This window comes from Rhinatrema bivittatum, chromosome 8 (assembly GCF_901001135.1).
Source record: "Rhinatrema bivittatum chromosome 8, aRhiBiv1.1, whole genome shotgun sequence".
NCBI lineage: Eukaryota > Metazoa > Chordata > Amphibia > Gymnophiona > Rhinatrematidae > Rhinatrema > Rhinatrema bivittatum.
In genome coordinates, this window is record NC_042622.1 from 275,466,136 (window position 1) to 275,490,116 (window position 23,981).

Here is a 23,981-nt window from a genome sequence, read left to right on the forward strand (position 1 = left end):
TAACGCTATCAGGACTGGGGGACTTTATAACTTATTAAGTGCTGCTACCTTCCGGCGCCGCTGTTTTTTTTCCCCCAGTGACTTTTATTATCCCGCGCGCCGACCGACGCGCTTACGTCACGGTCGGGGGACGGAAAGAATGTGCGTGTGCGCGGCGGGGTAGGAATGGAGAGAATGGGGAGCCGTTGGGTGCTGCTGTTGCTGAGTCTGGAGGGGCGAGAGTTAGTGACGGCGGCGCGGTTACAGTAACCGGAGACGTGTTGGACGTAGTTATGTGCATAAGTTAGCTCTGGCACTGGACCCTTGTGAATTAGTCTCATGGACTGAGTTCATTTCAGTAGGCGAGGCACAATCTTAATTATTTTCAGGGTACTAGAGGTTGTTTGGGAGCTGGCAGTAGGTTTTCTGTTTCAGGTAGGAATATTTGGGGGCAGATGGAAGCGAGAATTGCAACTCCATGCAGGATAGCCCAAGTATTATATGGTTCTAAAACGGTGGGGGTGGACTCTAGTCCTCCAGTGCCACAGACAGGGCAGGTTTTCAGGATATCCACAATGAATATGCACGAGAAAGCTTTGCATATAGGGGTACGTTTTATAAATTTGCGCGAGGGTGTACTTTTGTTCGCGCACCAGGCACGAACAAAAGTATGCAGGATTTTATAAGATACGCGCGTAGCCACGCGTATCTTATAAAATCCGGGGTCGGCGCGTGCAAGGGGGTGCACATTTGTGCAACCTGCGCGCGTTGCCTGTTCCCTCCCCCCACCTTCCCCTACCTAACCCCCCCCCCACCTTTGTTGCCAGATTTACGCCTGCTGGTGCGCCATCGCCCGACCCGGGGGCTGGTCCGGAGGCCTCGACCACACCCCCGCCCCAAGCCGCCCCCTGACCCCTGTCCTGCCCTGGACACGCCCCCTCCCCGCCCCTTTTACAAAACCGTGTCCCGGAGCTGTGCGCGCGCCGGCGCACAGGGCATTTAAAATCCGGCCCATAATGCAGGCAGGACATGTAAACCTTTCTCGTGCATATTCACTGTAGAGATTCTCTAAACCTCTGTTCTAAAAGGAGAAATACTACTAGTATTTTATATCATTTCTAAAGTGCTACTACACATATGCAGATGATGGGCATTCAAGTCAAGTGTTAAATTAGTAGTTTATGAATACTATATGTGATTGTTATAAATTTTGTGTGATATATGTATGTTATAATTGATTCTGTGTAATCTGCTACATATTTTAATGCAGTTCCACTTTGAGTATAATTTATAGGAAAGCAGCCTACAAATGGAAATTAAGAACATAAGAACTGCCGTACTGGGTCAGACCCAGGTCCATTAAGTCCAGTATCCTGTTTCCAAAAGTGGCCAAACAAGGTCACAAATACCTGGCAGGAGCTCAGATAGTGGATAGATTCTATGCTGTTTATGCCCAAGGATAAACCATGGATTTCCCTCCTTAATAATGGTTTATGGACTTTTTTCTCCAGGAACTTGTCCAAATTGTATTTAAACCTAGCTACATTAACTGCCTTTACCACAGTGATCTAACAACTTTGCTTGTTTGTTATGGGCAAACTTGATCACCTCACTTGTTCCCATTTCCAGGTCGTTTATAAATATATTAAAAAGCAGTGGTCCCAGAACAGATCCCTGGGGCACTCTACTATTCACCTTTTTCCATTGGGAAAATTTACCATTTAGTCCCCCAAAACAGTGCGCCGATCTGCCATCAGAAATCGGGCATTCTCAACGGCAGCCCCCTCCATCTGGAATGCCATTCCTCCAGACCTTCGGCTGGAAACCTATCTCCTAACTTTCAAAAAGAAACTCAAGACATGGCTGTTCAGTCAAGCCTTTTCCTGTGCTTAAATTCAGCTTTACCACCCAACACTTCATCTTCAACCCCTAAACAAGCACTTAATTCTCATAATATGCCATAGTACAGAGATAGACTATACAAGCATCCCCACAAGTATTTAGGTATTAGTACCTACTGTTTTATACCCCCACTTTCTTTTCCAACTCCCAGTTGTACTCCCTTGTTTTATTGTAACTTTCCTCTCTTCCTCTATTTATTACCTCTTGTTAATTGTTACCGTTATTGTTAAGATCTTTGTTCTCTGTAAACAGAGTTGATTTGATTTGTATCAAGAAAGTCGGTATATAAAAGCTATAAAAAAAATATTTTAAACAATTTGCAGTCCACAGTAGGACACTGTTCCCTGTCCCATGACTTTTTAATTTCCTAGGAAATTAAAAAGCTCATGAGGAGCTTTGTCAAATGCTTTCTGGAAATCCAGATACACTTTATCCACATGTTTATTTACGCCCTCAAAAAAATGTAAATTTATGAGGTAAGACTCCCCATGGCTAAATTTATGTTGGCTTTGTCCCATTAAACTATGCCTATCTATATGTTCAACAATTTTCTTCTTTATAAGAACATAAGAAATTGCCATGCTGGGTCAGACCAAGGGTCCATCAAACCCAGCATCCTGTTTCCAACAGAGGCCAAACCAGGCCACAAGAACCTGGCAATTACCCAAACACTAAGAAGATCCTATCCTACTGATGCAATTAATAGCAGTGGCTATTCCCTAAGTAAAATTGATTAATAGCCATTAATGGACTTCTCCTCCAAGAACTTATCCAAACCTTTTTTGAACCCAGCTACACTAACTGCACTAACCACATCCTCTGGCAACAAATTCCAGAGCTTTATTGTGTGTTGAGTGAAAAAGAATTTTCTCCGATTAGTCTTAAATGTGCTACTTGCTAAATTCATGGAGTGCCCCCTAGTCCTTCTATTATTCAAAAGTGTAAATAACCGATTCACATCTACTCGTTCAAGACCTCTCATGATCTTAAAGACCTCTATCATATCCCCCCTCAGCTGTCTCTTCTCCAAGCTGAAAAGTCCTAACCTCTTTAGTCTTTCCTCATAGGGGAGCTGTTCCATCCCCTTTATCATTTTGGTTGCCCTTCTCTGTACCTTCTCCATCGCAATTATATCTTTTTTGAGATGCGGCGACCAGAATTGTACACAGTATTCAAGGTGCGGTCTCACCATGGAGCGATACAGAGGCATTATGACATTTTCCGTTCTATTAACCATTCCCTTCCTGATAATTCCCAACATTTTGTTTGCTTTTTTATTTATTTATTTATTTATTTTTTAATTTTATATACCGAAGTTCTTGTAGGGACTACAAATCACTCCGGTTTACATAAAACGAAGAACTGCTCAACAGAGAGCGGAGCTTTACATGGAACCGTAGAACATATGGAACAGTATAACTGGTTGACAATTTAACATAATACTAAATAAAGTGATAATAGTTTAACTGGAAATAAATAAAGAAATATAATATTTTATATATAAGAAGTATAACTATTTAACGTAGCAATAAATATAAAAATAAGCAATGCCAAATAAATATATGAAATAAAGTGAATTATTGAGCTCCAATAATCGTCGGTACAGTGTGCTGCAGCACACTGTACTGACGATTTTAAAGTATTATCCACTATGATGCCTAGATCTTTTTCCTGGGTGGTAGCTCCTAATATGGAACCTAAGGGGTAGATTTTAAATATTTGCACGATCGCGTACTTTTGTTTGCTGGATTTTATAAGATACGCGTGTAGCCGCACGTATTTTATAAAATCCGGGGTCGGCGCGCGCAAGGGGGTGCACATTTGTGCAACCTGCGCGCGCCGAGCCCAGCGCGCCTGCCTGTTCCCTCCCTAACCCACCCACCCGGCCCCATCTAACCCCCCCTACCTTTGGGCGTGCCGGCCGGCAGCCCCGCTCGTGTTCCGGTCCCGGGGGCTGGTCTGAAGGCCTCGACCACGCCCCCAGGCCGGCGCCACACCCCCCCAGGTCCGCCCCCGAAATGCCCCCGAACACGCCCCTCCTGCCCCTTTTTGAAAGCCCCGGGACTTACGCGCCGGCGGCCTATGCAAAATCTGCGCGCGTAAATCCGGAAGGATTTACGCGCGCAGGCCTTTTAAAGTCCGCCCCTTACTGTGTAACTACAACAAGAGTTAATTTTCCCTATGTGCAACACCTTGCACTTGTCCACATTAAATTTCATCTGCCATTTGGATGCCCAATCTTCCAGTCTTGCAAGGTCCTCCAGAATAATGTATCACAGTCTGCTTGTGATTTTTTCCTAGGACAGATGTCAGACTTGCTGGTCTGTAGTTTCCTGAATCACTCTTTAATCCCTTTTTAAAAATTGGCGTTACATTGGCAACCCTCCAGTCTTCAGGTACCATAGATGATGTTGCTATTAGTTACAAATTTCCAGTAGCAGATCTGCAATTTCATTTATTACTTCTTTTAGTACTTTGGGATGTATACCATCTGATCCAGCTCATTTGCTACTCTTTAGTCTGTCAGTTTTCCAAGAGCCCTTATCTCTTTAGCCCTTTCTTCATAGGAGAACCATTCCCTTTATCATTTTGGTTGCTCTTCTCTGTACCTTTTGTAGTTCCACTATATCTTTTTTTAAAATGTGGTAACCAGAATTGCACACAGTACTCTAGAGGTGGTTGCACCATGGAGCAATACAGAAATATTCTGATATTCCCCATTCCCTTTCTAATAATTTCTAACATTCTGTGTGCTACATGCTGAGCCCAGGATTTCAAAGTAATGTTCACAATGATGCTTAGGCCTATTCCTGGATGGTGACTCCTAATATGGAATCTAACATCATGTAACTACAATTTGGATTATTTTTTCCTATATATATCACTTTGCTTTTAACCACATGAAATTTCATCTGCTATTGGAATGTCCACCCTCTCAGTATCACAAGGTCCTCCTGTAGTTTCTCACAATCTGTTTGTGACTTAACTTGAAAATAATTTTGTGTCTTCTGCAAATTTGAATACCTCACTCATTATTCCATTTTTCAAATAATTTATAAAATATGTTAAAAAGCACCGGTCTCAGTACAGATCCCTGGGCCACGCCACTATTTATTATCCTCTGAGAAAACTGGCCATTTTAGTCATATTCTTAATTTCATATCTTTTAACCAGTTCTCAATCCATAATAGGACATTGCTTCCTATCCCATTATTTTTAAAATTTTCTCAGGAGTCTGTCATGGGGGTCTTTGTCAAATGCCTTCTGATAATTTAGATACACTATATCCATTATCCACCGGTTCACTGTTATCCACATGTTTATTAATCCCTTCAAAAATTCTAGCAGATTGGTGAGACAAGAGTTCCTCTGGGTAATTCTTACCTTGGCTCTGTCTCATTAAACCATGTCTATCTATATGTTCAATAAATTTGTTCTTTAGAATATTTTTACCATTTTTTTTGCTATCAGGCTGATACAGTAAAGTGCGCTCAGCTGAGTGCACTGTTTAACCCAGGTTGGACACACATTTTGGGCACCCGTCCATGGCCTCTTATACAATAAGGGGTTTAATGCGTCCATAACATACATCCAACCCACCCCCCGAAACTAATAGCATTCATCACATGCAAATGCATGTTGATGAGGCTATTAGTCTGTCACCCCAGATACTGTAAAAAAAAAAAAAAAAAAGTGCGCCGATCTGCACAGTTATCACGCAGAAGATGGGTAGGCGCTAATTTCTAAGCAGTCCGAAAAAATGTACAGAGAAGCAGAAAATATGCACTGCTCTGCAGAGAAGACAGGTTTGATACATGGGCTAAGCTTCTGTTCCCTAGGCTGAGTGGGGATACTGCAGAAGCTGTATTGACTGCCCTGGGGGGAGGAAATGTTAGGTGATCCCTAGTAGCCAGACCTAGCATCCATGCTAGCCAGGCTCCAGAGAGAGTTGTGGTTTAGGCCTGGCCGAAATGCTGTCATGGCCGGAGAGAGATAGGAGGGGGGTATAAAATAGGGGAAAATCCCGGGTAGTGAATGAAGATTCATGGTCCTGTAATTTATTAATAGTGTACAAACAAAAAATGTTTTATGTCATTTTGTTTTAGTGTGCACTGAAGGAAACAAGCAGCTCATCCCTATATTTCGGTAGAGACTGCTTTGGATTAAGCAGTCTCAAACCCCCCCCCCCCCCCAAAAAAAAAAAAACTATGACAAATGGGCTGTAGTGCGTGGTGCTCTTGGATTTTCTTGTCTGTTATTATTTAGGTCCAAGAAATGTTTCAGATGTGTATATCTGTTTAAGCTGTGCTGGGTTTTACTGGGTGCTTAAATCTTTCCTCCCCCTCCTACTCTTGGTGAGGGGAACCAACCAAGCTCTGGCCCTTCATAGCCTCTCCCACTCCAACCCTGCCCTCCACCCCCCACTGCTCCCTTTCTTCCCCCTTCCCAAATTGATGATTGGCAGGAGGAAGAGAGGCAGTTCTCATGGCTGTGTTGTCATCCTCTGCAACTTGTCTCAGACTGTAGGAGTCCCATGCAGTTCAAAGCAGCCGCTGCTTGCCTGCTATGTCTCTGGATCTCCAGCAGTGATTCTGCGGGAAGGGCCAGATTGTGGGCAGGCCATGAACCTGCAGTCCACCCAATTCCGATGCCTACACCCCAACATGTAAGAACATAAGAAAATGCCATACTGGGTCAGACCAAGGGTCCATCAAGCCCAGCATCCTGTTTCCAACAGTGGCCAATCCAGGCCATAAGAACCTGGCAAGTACCCAAAAACTAAGTCTATTCCATGTAACCATTGCTAATGGCAGTGGCTATTCTCTAAGAAGCCTTCTGTAGCTAAGAAATTCAGGTGTGTCTTACGGGAGTGGCCTAAACTGCTATACAGTTGGAGTGTTAAGATAGTTACTGCTTGGGTCTGTCCTCGATGATCAAATGGTTTTGCTCAAACATGCAAGCCACAGAAAGTTTGGATTCAAGGCTCCTGCTTCTGGGACAATTCTGGGGGGTGAGTGAAGACATTGTGCTAGTTTTAAGAAAGCTATGGGCAGTTTTCTGGAGGGCAAATACATTAGCAACTAGTAGCCAGGTTGGCTTAGGGAATGCCCCCTCACTGCTGGGACTGACCAGGGAACAGATTTCTTCCTCATGAGTTGTTGGGTGCTTTCTTCCTGGTGATCTGGATTAGTCATTGTCAGAGACAGGATGCTGTTCTTGTACACTAGCAGTAATGCTACCCTCCCAGTCCAAATATATGATACTAGCTAAGGAACTTATCTAAACTAAGTATTTATTTATATTCTGACTTTTGGCATGTCAAAGTGGATTACATTCAGGTTTTATATCTTACAATACAAGGGCCCATTTTACTAAGGCTTTTCTCTTATTCTGTGTCTACGGGGAAAATGCTTAGTAAATGAGGCCCTGCGTTTGTACCTGAGGCAGTGAAGGGTAAAGTGACTTGCCTGAGGTCAAAAAGAGGGGCAGTGGCACTCTGGTTTCTCTGATTTGCAGCCCTCCCCCCAGCCTTTAGGCTACTCTTCCAGTAGTTGTTGCAAATGATGGTCCCATTATGTCTTTATTCTTTGCTGTCTTAACTTGTTTGTTTTGTCAGTTGTAAGGAATGAGTTTGTGTTTTCAGGAACAGCTCACTCTACAAGTGCAAGACAATGTGGATTCTAAAAGCTAATCTCATTATGCAAGTGAAAACCTACTTCCTACAGAGACTGATTGTTAGTTCAAGGTGCTAATCACTGCAAAGAAGAAGTGATGGTGCCTGAATGTCAACAAAGGAAGAATAGAAAACAGCAGTCTCTTGTGGCTTTTAGAGTTTTGGATCACCCATGAAATTTCTTTCCGGATGACCCAGAAAACTAATGTACATGCTGGGAAAACTGCAATTTTCCAAATCCGCTTCTGATGTTATCTAGAAAGATGCAATAGGACATTAACTTGCAGGATAAGTCAGGGTTAGGTCTCCAGAGTATTTTTTATAGGTTGATTTGTTAATTCTAAAATTTCTAAACTAATTCAGAGCTCCTAAAGCAATTTTCTGAGCAACCCAGGACTTTCAAAAGCATTTTTAGGTGATATGGCCTACAAAAATAATACCCCAGTTGACTCAAAGCCCAGAAAGCACTTTTTAGTAGCTCTGACATCTGAAGCAATTTTATGTTTGCTGTGATGGTTGTTCAGTTGACTTCAAGTTGATCAGATACCCCCCTACTATTTGTTGTTGATTATTTACATCCTTATAGAGAAGTATGATGGCTAGATCATATGACCCTCCCAAAGCAAGGTCCATGATGAAAAACCTAGGACGAGGACATTTCATCAGGGTGAAAGGGATTACAATAAGGATTATGTTTACCTGTGTATGCAGAAAAATAGAAGTAGGGTGCATCATAAAAAAAAGAGGTTTTTCATCATCAGATGATTCAACAGATGATGAGTTTTTGTCCTCACGGAATTCCTGGCCGGGAAAGAAAGTAGTTTTTAATTTACCAGCATCTGATGAATCTGTTGACAATGTGGTAAACAGCCTGCCTTTTTTAGGTATTCGCAACAGAAATATAATTAATCAATTGAAAGATGATTCTTCTTTGATAGTAAAACCCGCCTATAAAGGTGGAGGAGTTAGTGGCGCTGGATAAGAGTAATTATGACACAGAGTTTTTCTCAATTGAATAATACATTGTTTTATCAAGAACTAGATCATGACACCACGACTGAGTTGCAGAAAGAAATCAAAGGGGTTTTAGAACATGCAGTTCAGGATAAAGTCATTACCTCAAAAGAATAGGACTTTCTGTATGAAATATAGCCATCTGTCCATACTTCTATACTATTCACAAAATTCATAAATCAATGTGTAATAATTCTGAACGCCTGATATTATCGGGCATTGGATCTATTTTAGAGCCATTGGCAAAGTTTGTAGATTGCATTTTACCACGTTTGTTGCTTACTAAATCATATGTGAGAGATTCAACAGATTTTATCAATTCCTTACAACTCTTGTCTATAGTGGATTCCATCTGGTATTTTGTGGTGGCGGAGATTACCTCACTTTATACTAATATTCCGCAATGTGAGGCCCTTTGAATTAGGAGTAGTTTATGTAATATCTCTCAATGGATCGGAGTTGAAGGAACACAAGAAGGAACAGATGAATAAGCATTACAAGAAAGATGAAGAAGATACATGTTTAGAATTGAATGTTGTTATTTCATGATGTATTTTTCCTGTCTATAGCAGGGCTGAATTAGCCATGCTGTCTGGGAAGCGTCGTGACCCCAAGTAGGTGGATTTTCTCAGCTAATCACAGAGCTTTGACTCTGTACAGCTGCGCGGTAGCGTTCCTGCGCGTTTCCCTCACCTCCTCAGTTTCTTTTTTTTCCGTGAGCCGATCGCACATGGGGTTTTTTCCTCTAGCTATTTTTTTCCTGACAGGAATTTTTTTTGACTAATTTTTTCTTGTTTTTTCTCACTTTTTTGCATCCCAGCTGGCTCCGAAGCCATCCGGGTTCAAATACTGCCAATGTGGCAAAATTATGTCCATCACTGATGGACATAATTATTGCTACATTTGTTTGGGCCCAGATCACGACCAAGCGTCGTGTAGGGACTGCGGCAGAATGTCTCTGCGGGCCCAGCATCATCGGGCAGCAAAGATGGAACACCTAAGGATGGGCTCATATGCCCCACCGTTGTCAGTGAACTTTTCGCTGGGACTGGTGAAGAAGGGTAAGGCCCACAGAGAACAGGCTTCCTCCTTGGGCCCATCTGAATTAAAAAGAATTGTTCCCTGTACGTACCAGGATCAGTCCAGACTCCTGGGTTTTGCCCCCCCTCTAGCAGATGGAGACAGAAGTTTATAAACAAAAACTCCGCCTATAACTAGGCTGGTGCTACCTACAGTCTGGCAGTATTCTTCTGTCTCCTAGCAGGTGGAGAGGGTGCAAAACCTACAGTCTGTTAGGGCCTAGTTTAGGTTGTGTAAAAAAAAAAAAAAAGGAGAGAAGAGAAACATTTTTGAGTTAGATAAAATAAATATTTTGTCACTGACAGGTAGGTCAGGAGGGGAGGACCGCAGAGGCTTGCCTGCTGGTCCCAGTCCCCGCCTCCCAGAGGACGGTAGGGTCCTGAGGGGATCTTCCCTCTGGTTGAGGCAGCCCAGGAGTGGGGGAGCCCCACGTACCGGCAACTACAGGGCTGGGGGTGATACCGGGGGTCCCGGCTCACTCCCCCCAGCCGGCTCCGGATCCGAGGTAAAGTTAAAAAAAAAAAAAAAAAAAGTTAGTCTGTGTGTTTGGTTTTTTTCCTGTCGGTGTGTGAGTGTTGGCTGTTTGTTTCCTTCCTCGGGGCTGGGGATCAGCGATCCGGGGAAACTTACTTTTGTTTCTTCTCTGTTTTCTTCGGGCTCTCTTCCGTCTCCGCGGCGTTCCTGATGCCCAGGCAGGCAGCATGCAGGGCCTGTGGGTCCGCGGCGGCACGGCTGTCACGAGACAGCCTGTGCTCTGGGTGCGTGGGCGGCGGAGAGGGGGGGTCATCAGTAGCTCCGGGGGCCCGGAGGGGCAGGCAGTCGCGCGTTGAGCCCTGCTCTGCGGTCTCTTCATTTTCGGAGCGGTCGTCCTCGGGGCAGCCGGGGACGGCCGCCATTTTGACAGCTTTTTCGGCGGGAACGGCAGCCATTTTCTCAGTGCGGGCAGCTGAGATCAGCGCGGGCCAGCGCGACACAGCGGGGTTGATTGATCCTCCGTGTTTGTCCCCCCAGCGGGGTCCTGCGGGGGGGGGGGGGACAGGCCGACAGGGGCTATCGTTTCGGATGCGGATTCCCCCGGGGAAGGGGGTGAGGAGGAAGAGTCTTCGGACTCTTCCTTTAATTCACAGTTTGTTTTACTAATGCACAAGGCCTTTAAGGCCAGACGGTTGGCTAGGAAAAGGTCACAGGGGACCCCTGCCGCGGAGTCTGGGGCTCCGGCGGAGAAGGTGCGAAAATCCGGACCGGGGGAGGGGGGGCCGGCTCGGGTTCGCCCCCGGGGGACCGGGGTTCCCCAGGACTCCTCGTCGGATTTGGAGGAGCTCGGGGAGCCGGAGGATCCGGAGTTCCCATCCCAGCCCCCGAGGGGGGTTGAAGGGGATGGGGAGACGGACACTAAAAGTTCTGGCCCTCATGGAACGGAGGGGGATGACCCTATGGTTGTCCGGCTTTTCCATAAAGAGGAATAAGGACCCCTCATTCCGGAAATATTGGGGGAGCTGGGGATCCCGCTTCCTCAGGTTGAATCTCGTCTTGGCCAGACGGATCCAATTGTCCTGGGGCTCCGGGGCCCGTCTTCGGCATTCCCGCTCCATTTTTCAGCATCGGATCTGCTTTATAAGGAGTGGGATACTCCGGATTTGGGTCTCAAGGTGGCAAAGGCCATGGATAAACTGTATCCTCTGCCCGAGGACGTACTGGAGCTATTGCGACTGCCACGGATTGATTCCGCGGTCGCAGCGGTAACCAAAAAGACCACCATCCCGGTTACGGGAGGTACTGCGCTTAAGGATATTCAGGACAGGAAGTTGGAAGTCCAGTTGAAGCGCATTTTTGAGGTGTCTGCGTTGGGTATCCGTGCAGCGGTTTGTAGTAATTTTTCGTTGAGAGCAGGTCTTCGCTGAGCTCAGCAACTCCTGGCAAATGAGTCTCTGTCACCGGAGGAAGCAAGACAGGCCAGTCGGTTAGAGGCAGTTATAGCCTACAGTGCCGACGCTTTTTATGATCTTCTGCGCACTTCGGCGCGGACTATGGTTTCCGCAGTGGCGGCGAGGCGACTTCTTTGGCTCCGCCATTGGGCGGCGGATGGCACCTCTAAGGCTAGATTGGGCTCCCTTCCTTTCAAGGGGAAGCTGCTGTTTGGCAAGGAATTGGAAGATTTAATTGAGTCTTTGGGGGAGAATAAGGTCCACTGTCTCCCGGAGGACAGACAGCGGTACCGGGGGGCACCGGCCTCTCGTCCCCGTTTTCGTGGTGGTCATAGGCCTCGGGCGACTCGAGGGTCGAACTCGTCGTTCCGTCACGGGGCTTCCCGGCAGCAGTCGTATTCTCAGTCCTTTCGTGGCCGCCGTTTCGGCCGTCCAGGTGCCGGTCAGTTGGCACAGGGCGGTAAGCCACCGCAATGATGTGAGGCCGGTCCATTCCCCTGTTCCCAAAATTGGCGGCCGATTAAGCCAATTTTACGCGGAATGGACCAAGATCACGTCAGATCGGTGGGTGCTCGAAGTGATAAAACACGGCTACACGTTAGATTTTTCTTGCCGCCCACCTCAGTGCTTCCTGGTGTCCCCTTGCGGTTTTTCGGAAAAGCGTCAGGCGGTCAGAGTCACCTTGGCTCGGTTACGCGAGCTCGGGGCCGTGGTGCCGGTCCCTCCCGACGAGCTTCGACAGGGCCGGTATTCCATTTACTTCGTGGTACCCAAGAAGGAGGGAACGTTTCGTCCCATTCTCGATCTGAAGAGTGTCAACAAGTGTCTACGGGTACCGCGTTTTCGGATGCAAACCTTACGGTCCGTCATCGCGTCCGTAAGAAAGGGGGAGTTTTTGGCCTCTCTGGATCTTACGGAGGCGTATCTCCACATTGGTATCCGTCAAGAGCACCAGCGGTTTCTCCGGTTTGCGGTGCTGGGGCAGCATTATCAGTTTCAAGCGTTGCCGTTTGGATTGGCGACGGCTCCGCGCACGTTCACCAAAATTATGGTGGTGGTGGCGGCGAGACTTCGCGAAGAGGGGCTGTTGGTGCATCCATACCTGGACGATTGGCTGATTTGGGCCAAGTCGAGGGAGCTTTGTCATCTGGCGGTCCAGCGAGTTCTACAACGGTTATGCTCGCTGGGTTGGGTAGTCAATGCAGCCAAGAGCCATCTGGTGCCGTCTCAATCCCTGGAATATTTGGGAGCGTTGTTCGACACGTGTCAAGGCATGGTGGCTCTCACACAGGAGCGGATAACAAAGTTGCAAGCTCAGGTTGTCCAGTTGTTACGCAAACCAGTACCGGTGGTATGGGACTATTTACAGGTCTTGGGCTCTATGAACTCCACGCTGGAGTTAGTACCATGGGCGTGTGCTCATATGCGGCCATTGCAGTCAGCGCTACTCTCCCGCTGGAGCCCCGTCTCGGAGGAATTTTTCCTCAGCTTGCCATTGACTCGACGCCAGAGACAGCTTGCCGTGGTGGCTTTGCCGGGACAACTTGGCGCGTGGGGTTTCGTGGGAGACTCTATCGTGGACGGTGGTTACCACGGACGCCAGTCTGCTCGGTTGGGGAGCGGTCTGTCTCGGGCAGGCGGTTCAGGGAACATGGTCGGCTCGGGAGGCGTCGTGGTCCATCAATCGGTTGGAGACTCAAGCGGTACGGCTGGCTCTCCTGCGGTTCCTTCCCCTTCTTCGCGGTCGGGTGGTCAGGATTCTGTCGGACAATGCGACCACGGTAGCATACATCAATCGACAGGGGGGAACCAGGAGTCAGCCGGTGGCGGCCGAGGCTCGGTCGTTGATGCAATGGGCAGAGGCCCACCTGTCCAGTATTGCGGCTTCCCACATAGCCGGGGTGGAGAACGTCCAGGCGGATTTTCTCAGTCGCCATTGGTTGGATCCCGGAGAGTGGGAGCTCGCGGACGGAGCGTTCCAGCTCATCTGCGATCGGTGGGGCACGCCAGCAGTAGACCTGATGGCTACCTTCCGGAATGCGAAAGCTCCCAGGTTCTTTGCTCGCCGAAGGGAGACGTCCGCAGAAGGCGTGGACGCGCTGGTGGTGCCGTGGCCGCTGAATGTTTTGCTCTACGTGTTTCCTCCGTGGCCCCTCATAGGAAGAGTGCTGCGTCGGATAGAGAAGCACCCGGGGCACGTGGTCTTGGTAGCCCCGGAGTGGCCAAGGAGACCGTGGTTTGCGGATCTGTTGAATCTAGCGGTCGGAGGCCCGATTCGGTTTCCATTTCTGCCAGACCTGTTGCACCAGGGGCCCGTCTGTTTCGACCTGGTTCATCGCTTTTGTCTAGCGGCATGGCTTTTGAGAGGCAGCGGTTGAGATCCAAGGGGTACGCTGAGTCGGTGGTTTCTACTCTTTTGCGTTCCCGGAAGAAGTCTACATCCATGTCTTATGTGCGTGTGTGGAGACTTTTTGAGTCTTGGTGTTTGGAGCGCGTGTAGTGCCTACCCGAGCGGCTATCCCGGATAAACTGCTGTTTCTTCAGGAGGGGCTCGCCAAGGGGCTTTCCTGTAGTTCTTTGAGGGTACAGGTAGCGGCGTTAGGTGCTTTCCGCGGTAGGGTGCATGGCGTTTCAGTGGGGGCACATCCGGATGTAGTGCGTTTTCTTCGGGGGGCGAAGCATCTGCGTCTTCCGTTTCGGCAGCCGTGCCCCTCGTGGAATTTGAATGTGGTCCTTAAGGCGTTGTGTACGGCACCCTTTGAGCCTCTTCGCAGAGTCACGCTTAAGGATTTAACTCTAAAGGTGGTATTCTTGGTGGCCATTGTCTCGGCGCGACGGATTTCTGAGCTTCAGGCTCTGTCGTGTCGGGAGCCTTTTTTGAGGATTTCGGATTCGGGAGTTTCGTTGCGAACGGTACCGTCGTTTTTACCTAAGGTGGTATCCTCGTTTCATGTGAATCAGACGGTAGAGTTGCCGTCTTTTGGGCAGGTGCTGTCTTCGGATCCTATGGCTAAGGATCTTCGTAAGTTGGATGTGAGGTGCGTACTGTTGCATTATTTGGAAGTCACCAATGGTTTCCGGGAGTCCGACCACCTGTTCGTGCTCTATGGTGGTTCTCGACGAGGAAAGGCGGCCTCCAAGACTACAATTGCTCGATGGTTGAAGGAAACCATTCGTTCGGCATACCTGCTACAGGGGAGGTCGTTGCCCGTGGGGCTTAAGGCTCATTCTACTTGGGCTCAGTCGGTTTCCTGGGCGGAATGTCACCATATTTCTACAGAGGAGATCTGTAGGGCGGCCACCTGGAAGTCGGTCCACACTTTTGCCCGGCACTATCGTTTGGATGTGAAAGCTCCAGGGTCGTCGGGGTTCGGAGAAGGGGTGCTTAGAGCAGGTCTCTCCGGCTCTAAGCTCTGGTACATCCCAGGAGTCTGGACTGATCCTGGACCGTACAGGGAAAAGAAAATTAGGGTCTTACCTTCTGCTAATTTTCGTTCCTGTAGTACCGAGGATCAGTCCAGAGTCCCACCCATTGTTGGGAATTTTTCTGCCGGGAGAGAATGTGTGGTCTGTCTCTGTGTTTTCGAAATCCAGAATTGTTTTTTGTTCGTTACCTCGAGTTCGGTACCCGGTTGGGTGGACTGTGTTTCTTGTTGGAGTTACGAAATTTTCAGTATTATCAGGATTCTGTGTAGTTTGGTCCTGCTACTTTGACATTTAGTAATACTGCCAGACTGTAGGTGGCACCAGCCTAGTTATAGGCGGAGTTTTTGTTTATAAACTTCTGTCTCCATCTGCTAGAGGGGGGGCAAAACCCAGGAGTCTGGACTGATCCTCGGTACTACAGGAACGAAAATTAGCAGAAGGTAAGACTCTAATTTTCTTTTGCATTTGACTGGAGGGACACTAGTTAGATTGGTCAGGTTCTAGGCACCAGTTACAAATGTCGTGGCCATCAGCAATGGATTTCTTACCACACATATAAATCTTGAAGCCACAGATGGTGGGCTTCTTAGTGCTAGACATTTTCCATGGAGACATTGTTTTGAAAAGTGCTGTTTGGGGAGCTGCCAAGGCAGCAAGGCAACACAATAATAGAAAAAAGTTAGAAAACTGATGACACCCAAAGACACTGCTAAAGAAAAAACAGAAATAGGGCATTTATTTATTTTTATTTGTATACCATCATTCTGCAAAATACAATCACAGCAGTTCACAAGATGCTTGGATGAAAAAAAAGACCAAGGGGCTCATGAGACAATTCCTGCACATGCTCAGTAGTGCAAAAGCTTTATGAACTAAGACAGAAAGGTCCATTCAGCACCAGATGACCTCTCTCACATGCCATGGCTAATTCAGCCTTGCTTGTCAAAGGAGAAACTCCAGTACATGATGAAACTGAAAACTGGCCCAGAAGGATAACAAATGTCAAATCTTATGAACAGAAGTACTGTAGGAGGTGAATACCGAGATGACTATATTTCCTTTCCCAAATGTCAGTAGGCAAATCAAAGCTGAACAAATCTGTTTCAAATACATGTTTCAAATACAGAAACCTTCTTGATTTTTTTTCTCTGTATCAGCTGTCCCCTTACATGCTTAGAGCACAGATATATACCTAACTATATTGTATATTTTGATTGATATTAATTTATTGTTTAGAACCAGTTTCTGTTTTCTTTGTTAAATACTTTAAATGTAACAGGTTGTTGTAAATGTAAACCGGAGTGAAGGCAACTTCTGCTATACCTCGGTATATAAAAAAAAAAGCTAAATAAATAAATAAAATAAATGTTTACTTACACAGGAAAAAAGGGATAAAGCCTAGAAAGCTTCGTCATATATGTAAACACAATAAAAAAAAAACCAACAACCCTCATTTTACCCATAGCATTCTTTGTGAAATTCTTCTAAAGAGCTACCACAACTGCAAAACTTCACAGGAATATAAGGCACTTAAAAACTGTTTGTAGCACTGACAAAAGTTTATTTTATTTATTTCCAAACACTTGATATTTTACCTTTTTCCAGAAATGGCCACAAAGCAGATTACAATCAAATTACATTAAAATAACAGGTACATGCCAGCATGCAGATAAAGCCATGACCTAACAAATATATTTATGTCGACATTCTGGTCACCGCATCTCAAAAAAGATATAATTGCGATGGAGAAGGTACAGAGAAGGGCTACCAAAATGATAAGGGGAATGGAACAACTCCCCTATGAGGAAAGACTAAAGAGGTTAGGACTTTTCAGCTTGGAGAAGAGACGACTGAGGGGGGATATGATAGAGGTGTTTAAAATCATGAGAGGTCTAGAACGGGTAGATGTGAATCGGTTATTTACTCTTTCGGATAGTAGAAAGACTAGGGGGCACTCCATAAAGTTGATATGGGGCACATTTAAAACTAATCGGAGAAAGTTCTTTTTTACTCAACGCACAATTAAACTCTGGAATTTGTTGCCAGAGGATGTGGTTAGTGCAGTTAATATAGCTGTGTTTAAAAAAGGATTGGATAAGTTCTTGGAGGAGAAGTCCATTACCTGCTATTAAGTTCACTTAGAGAATAGCCACTGCCATTAGCATTGGTTACATGGAATAGACTTAGTTTTTGGGTACTTGCCAGGTTCTTATGGCCTGGATTGGCCACTGTTGGAAACAGGATGCTGGGCTTGATGGACCCTTGGTCTGACCCAGAATGCATTTTCTTATGTTCTTATATTTGGGAAATAAGCATCACTTTACTGGAGTGCCTGGTTTAATGCAAAGGTGGCGGACCTCACACGTCACCTAGATAGGATTTTAGACAGTGCTGGGGAGGAGCCGGCTGTCGTGGTACATGTGGGCACCAGCGACATAGGAAAATGTGGGAGGGAGGTTCTGGAAGCCAAATTTAGGCTCTTAGGTAGAAAGCTTAAATCCAGAACCTCCAGGGGAGCATTCTCTGAAATGCTCCCTGTTCCATGCGCAGGTCACCAGAGGCAGGCAGAGCTCCGGAGTCTCAATGCGTGGATGAGACGATGGTGCAAGGAAGAGGGATTCAGTTTTGTTAGGAACTGGGGAACCTTTTGGGGAAGGGAGAGTCTCTTCCGAAGGGATGGGCTCCACCTTAACCAGGGTCGAACCAGACTGCTGGCGCTAATCTTTAAAAAGGAGATAGAGCAGCTTTTAAACTAGAACAAAGGGGAAAGCCGACAGTCGCTCAGCTTCTGGCTACTTTTTATTTTCTTTTTAAATACAGACACTCAGTTCTGCTTACTAGTTGCCTTATAGACATTAATGATGCATTAGAATTAGGGTATCCCGACAGTGAGGTTCCAATAATAAGAAAAGTAGTCCAAGTGCCTGAAACTAAAAACTCACCTGAGCTAAAAGATTCTAAGTTATCCCTATCAATTAAAAAGCATAATGAAATACAAACAAAAAACAACTTGGAAATGTTTGTATGCTTAATGCCAGAAGTCTAAGAAGTAAGATGGGAGAATTAGAATGTATAGCAGTGAATGATGACATAGACACGCTAGAGAGATAATGTTCCTGGATGGAATAAATGATAGCTTTATGGAGCAATTGGTTCAGGAACCGATGAGAGAGGGAACAATTTTAGATCTAATTCTCAGTGGAGCACAGGATTTGGTGAGAGAGGTAACGGTGGTGGGGCCGCTTGGCAATAGTGATCATAATATGATCAAATTTGATTTAATGACTGGAAGAGGAACAGTATGCAAATCCACGGCTCTCGTGCTAAACTGTCAAAAGGGAAAATGAGAAAAAATGTTAGAAAAAAACTGAAAGGAGTAGCTACAAAAGTAAAAAGTGTGCAAGAGGCGTGGTCATTGTTAAAAAATACCATCCTAGAAGCACAGTCCAGATGTATTCCACACATTAAGAAAGGTAGAAAGAAGTCAAAATGATTACCAGCATGGTTAAAAGGGGAGGTAAAAGACGCTATTTTAGCCAAAAGATCTTCATTCAAAAATTGGAAGAAGGATCCAACAGAAAAAAATAGGATAATGCATAAATGTTGGCAAGTTAAATGTAAGACATTGATAAGACAGGCTAAGAGAGAATTTGAAAAGAAGTTGGCTGTAGAGGCAAAAACTCACGGTAAAAACTTTTAAAAATATATCTGAAGCAGAAAGCCTGTGAGGGAGTCAGTTGGACCGTTAGATGATTGAGGGGTTAAAGGGGCACTTAGAGAAGATAAGGCCATCACGGAAAGATGATTTCTTTGCTTCGGTGTTTACTGAAGAGGATGTTGGGGAGGTACCCGTACTGGAGAAGGTTTTCATGTGTAATGATTCAGATGGACTGAATGAAATCACGGTGAACCTAGAAGATGTGGTAGACCTGATTGATAAACTGAAGAGTAGTAAATCACCTGGACTGGATGGTATACACCCCAGAGTTCTGAAGGAACTAAAAAATGAAATTTCAGACCTATTAGTAAAAATTTGTAACTTATCATTAAAATCATACATTGTACCTGAAGACTAGAGGGTGGCTAATGTAACTGCACTATTTAAAAAGGGCTCCAGGGGCGATCCAGGAAACTACAGACCGGTTAGCCTGACTTCAGTGCCAGGAAAAATAGTGGAACGTGTTCTAAAGATCAAAATCATAGAACATATAGAAAGGCATGGTTTAATGGAACAAAGTCAGCATGGCTTTACCCAAGGCAAGTCTTGCCTCTCAAATCTGCTTCACTTTTTTGAAGGGGTTAATAAACGTAGATAAAGGTGAACCGCTAGATGTAGTATACTTGGATTTTCAGAAGGCATTTGACAAAGTTCCTCATGAGAGACTTCTAAAAAAAAGTAAAGTGTCATGGGATAGGTGGTGATGTCTTTTCGTGGATTATAAAGTGGTTAAAGGACAGGAAATAGAGAGTAGGATTAAATGAACAATTTTCTCAGTGGAAAAGGGTAAACAATGGAGTGCCTCAAGGATCAGTACTAGGGCCCGTGCTTTTCAATATATTTATAAATGATCTGGAAAGGAATACGACGAGTGAGGTAATCAAATATGCACATGATACAAAATTATTCAGAGTAGTTAAATCACAAGCAGATTGTGATAAATTGCAGGAGGACCTTGTGAGACTGGAAAATTGGGCATCCAAATAGCAGATGAATTTAATGTGGATAAGTGCAAGGTGATGCATATAGGGAAAAATAACCCATGCTGTAGTTACACAATGTTAGGTTCCATATTAGGTGCTACAACCCAAGAAAGAGATCTAGGCGTCATAGTAGATAACACATTGAAATCGTCTGTTCAGTGTGCTGTGGTGGTCAAAAAAGCAAACAGAATGTTGGGAATTATTAGAAAGGGAATGGTGAATAAAACGGAAAATGTTCTAATGCCTCTCTGTCGCTCCATGATGAGACCGCACCTTGAATACTGTGTACAATTCTGGTCGCCGCATCTCAAAAAAGATATAGTTGCGATGGAGAAGGTATACAGAAGGGCAACCAAAATGATAAAGGTCGTCTATATGGAAAGACAAAAGAGGTTAGGGTTGTTCAGCTTGGAGAAGAGACAGCTGAGGGGGGGGATAAGATAGAGGTGTTTAAAATCATGAGAGGTCTAGAACGGGTAGATGTGAATTGGTTATTTACTCTTTCGGATAATAGAAGGACTGGGGGGCACTCCATGAAGTTAGCAAGTAGCACATTTAAAACTAATCAGAGAAAATTCTTTTTCACTCAACGCACAATTAAACTCTGGAATTTGTTGCCAGGGGATGTGTTTAGTGCAGTTAGTATAGCTGTGTTTTAAAAAAGGTTTGGATAAGTTCTTGGAGGAAAAGTCCATAACCTGCTATTAATCAAGTTGACTTAGAAAATAGCCACTGCTATTACTGGCAACAGTAACATGGGAACTTCTTGGTGTTTGGGTACTTGCCAGATAATTGTAGCCTGGATTGGCCACTGTTGGAAACAGGAAGCTGGGCTTGATAGACCCTTTGTCTGACCCAGTATGGCAAGTTCTTATGTTATATCCTTATTAGTTTTCATTATTTGATGTCAGTTGTTTTGAAATATTCATTGTTAGTATGCTTTTATATGATTTATGTTTTATATTTCTTGATTGTATTTGTTTTACAAGGAATGGTGGTGATTCTGTTTTTCCGTTGTTGTACTGCATATGGTGTCTACAGTTATTCATTTTTTGTCTGCACATTTCTATTTATGCTTTATGGTTCCTTTATTGTGAATTTGGTTAGGGACTATCTATGTTCTCCATGTGTGACCTGGTGAGATATTCTACTAGCATGTAGTCACTGTGTAGGAGGCTATAGCAGCCTGGCTTGTTATATGTCCCTAATAGGAGCCGTATTGGTGTTTTAGGCCCTGGTCTAATATTTACAGTGCTATTTTCATAGGTAGAGTTGTTACTGTTTGAGTGCTGGCAGTCTTTGCTGTTTTGGTATGGGGGGTTTACTATATTGTAATTTGTAATTCAGTTTACTCATTGGTTTCTGAGGGCCAAGCTCACACCGAACGCACTTTACAATAGCCCTAATACGATATGGGTTCAAGTGTCTTGCTTTATTGCAAGGTTTTCTTATTGGCACCACAGTAGTGAATGTAAATATAATATACCTGTTGTAAGTGATATTTTTACCTCAGAAGATTGCATTTTTTTCATGCAAAATCTGTTATAATAAATGCATAATTTTTTATTGTGAGTGAGGGTAGGGTGGGCGCAAGGCTGTAAGATTGGCCTAGGTGCCTAATATCCTTGCAACAGCCTGGAAAGAGTGCTTCACACACACAAACAAACCATTCCCCTATTTTCCACTTCCCTAAGGTTCAAATATTGAGGAAGGGTGGGAGGCAGGTGGTAGAGTTCTCTGCAATGTGACAGTTTACAAACTTTGTAGAAATATTACTAACACGCTATCTTCTACTCTTCTGGGAACCCTGACTCTGCCTCCAATCTTCCCCAGCATTTAAAATCAACAAAAGGGCTAGATTCCAAGGGGGAGATACCCCCCCTCTCCCCCCCAATTTGACCTGCACTAATCTTGGGGGTATCTTTTTTTTTTTTCTTGCCTCAAGCAGCAGATTACCTTGAACCACCCTCGGGCCTGCCTGATACTTTTTGCACCAGTATGATCCAGACAAATGTGGTTCTTGTACCTAGTACAACTATCCATCAGCCCACCCGATCCCACTAGGGGCCAAGCCGTCTTTACTGACTTCAGTACACAGCGCACAGGAAGGCCCCGAGAACCGCGGTACTCACTGTGAGACTAGCCAGCATGGCTGAGGACACCATCTGTGTCATTCCGCGGCATGGACACCGCTGTCTCCTCTGCACTCATCGCCAGCCTGCTCCTGCCCTGGATGTCCTAAAGTGAGCGTGTGCCCACAACTCATCCTCTGTAGTGCCCCTTGTTTAAGGGCTCCTCAAACCATGCTCCAGCACCTCAGCAATGGATCTCCTGTATCCTGGTGAATAATGTGAGCTGCTGCTTCCTGGTTCCTGATCCTGATTCTTGTCTCATCTCTCCAGCCCAGCATTGCCTTGCCTCTCCAGTTTGTCTAGCCTTGTCTTATCCAGCCCTTTGTCTTCCTGTCTGCCCTGCTGCATCTGTCGTTTTCCTCGTCTCCCAAGCCTGCCCTCGGACTCACTTCTGGATCTGACCTTTGCTTGGACATTGGCCATTCTTACTTGCTGCCTGCCACTGATCCTTGCCTGGACATTGACCACTCTCTCTTGCCGCCTGCCACTGACTCTAGCCTGACCCTGGATCTACGCATATGCCACTTTCATAGAGATCTTATCGGCAAACCTTAGCGTGTAAACGTTTTTTGGTCTCACCCATGAGGTCTTTTCAAAGAAGTATTGGTCATCCAGCAGAATGCATTCGAGTCCTTTTAAAACAGTGGTTTGTTTATAACCAGAAAAATAACTAAAATTGCACAGCAACTTAAGAATTATTTTATGAATAATTATCCAGGGCCCACTTGTTTAACTTTTTAGTTCAGCTATTTCAGCATGTAAACGCTTTCAGTAATCTGAAGTTATAATAGTTCTGCCATTGATCTATTTTTATTCTAATTACAGTAAATCATGCTGTGTTAATTATCACTATTGTAAAATTAATAATTTTTTTAATCAAAATTTGTATCCTTAATAATTCCAATGTGGGTGAATCATTTCCAACCCTTCCGTAAAATTTATATCAATGTTCATCATCCTATAGAAATATGAAAAACAAAACTTTTACACAAAAGTTGACAATATTTCTTTTTTTTTTTTTTAATGGAAAAGCATCAATTATTTGAAGTAAGAGTATAATGGAAGAAAGACATTCTGTCCATGCATCTAATTCCATTCAAACAGACCATCCTGCAGCAGCATAAGACGGTAACTTTGATACTGGAGAGCAGGCGCACATGTATACTTATATGCTGGCTCGCGCCAGAGGACACGGCCATTTTATAACATATGCACGCATGGTATAAAATAGGCTGCATGCACATACATGTGCACACAATTTTGTATGAACACGCGCAAATACCACCTCTGCTACATAAGTGGGGGAATTTTATAAGGGACGCACTTTGACGCCATAGGGAGTTTTCCCAGTTCATTCCCAGTTCGTCCAGTTAAGGGATAGGACTTCCAAATCACCCTAGGATATTAGCCTCCATTTCCCTCTGTTGGCATGACCCTTAAAACCCCGCTGACTAGCCTAGATATTTTTATTTATTACTTACATGCCATCCATAGCAGTAGTACAGTTACGCGGCAGGGAAGTCTGGCATGCGCTTGTGCGCGTGAATACTTATGGGCACATTTCATGTTAAAGTCCCCTTGCGCCGCCCAGACCACATCCATGCTCCGCCCCCCTTTTTGGGCTTTCTCACTTGTGCATCTACTAGGAGATACATGCGTACACGGGTAGCTTTTAAAATCTTCTCATTGCGTGCCGGCCGGACATACATATCTCCAGTTTTGGTGCTTGCTGGATTTTTAAAATTCACCTCTAAATGAATATTCCAATTGCCAAACTATTTAGTTCAGGTCCCCTTTTTTCACCAAAAAGTTTGGAGAACTTAAAAGCATACAGAACTTCTGCAGATACTTGCAGATCAAATATAGAGGCTGCTGTACAAGGACAGATTTTTCATTGTCTGCCTCCTTCAGAGTAACCCCATATGTAAATCCTATATGAGAGAGATTTTCTATCTGCCCCAACTTGGGCCTCCTCTACAAATCCTTCCCCACCTTGGCCAGTAGAAGGAGTGATGCATAAGAGGACATTGGGCGTGTGCAACAAAAGATGTCAATCTCATGATATGAGCTACACAGATACCTGAAGATCTTAAGGCTTATACCGCAGGACTAGCCACATGCGGCAGAGAAAACTGATGTGGTATTAAG

The 23,981-nt window shown here is 45.0% G+C and overlaps 1 protein-coding gene across 3 annotated transcripts in view; it reads left to right on the forward strand.

Annotated features, from left to right (window-relative positions):
* Positions 1-23,981, forward strand: part of LOC115096411 (junctional sarcoplasmic reticulum protein 1-like) — a 124,813-nt gene that overhangs the window by 233 nt on the left and 100,599 nt on the right. The window lies entirely within an intron of this gene.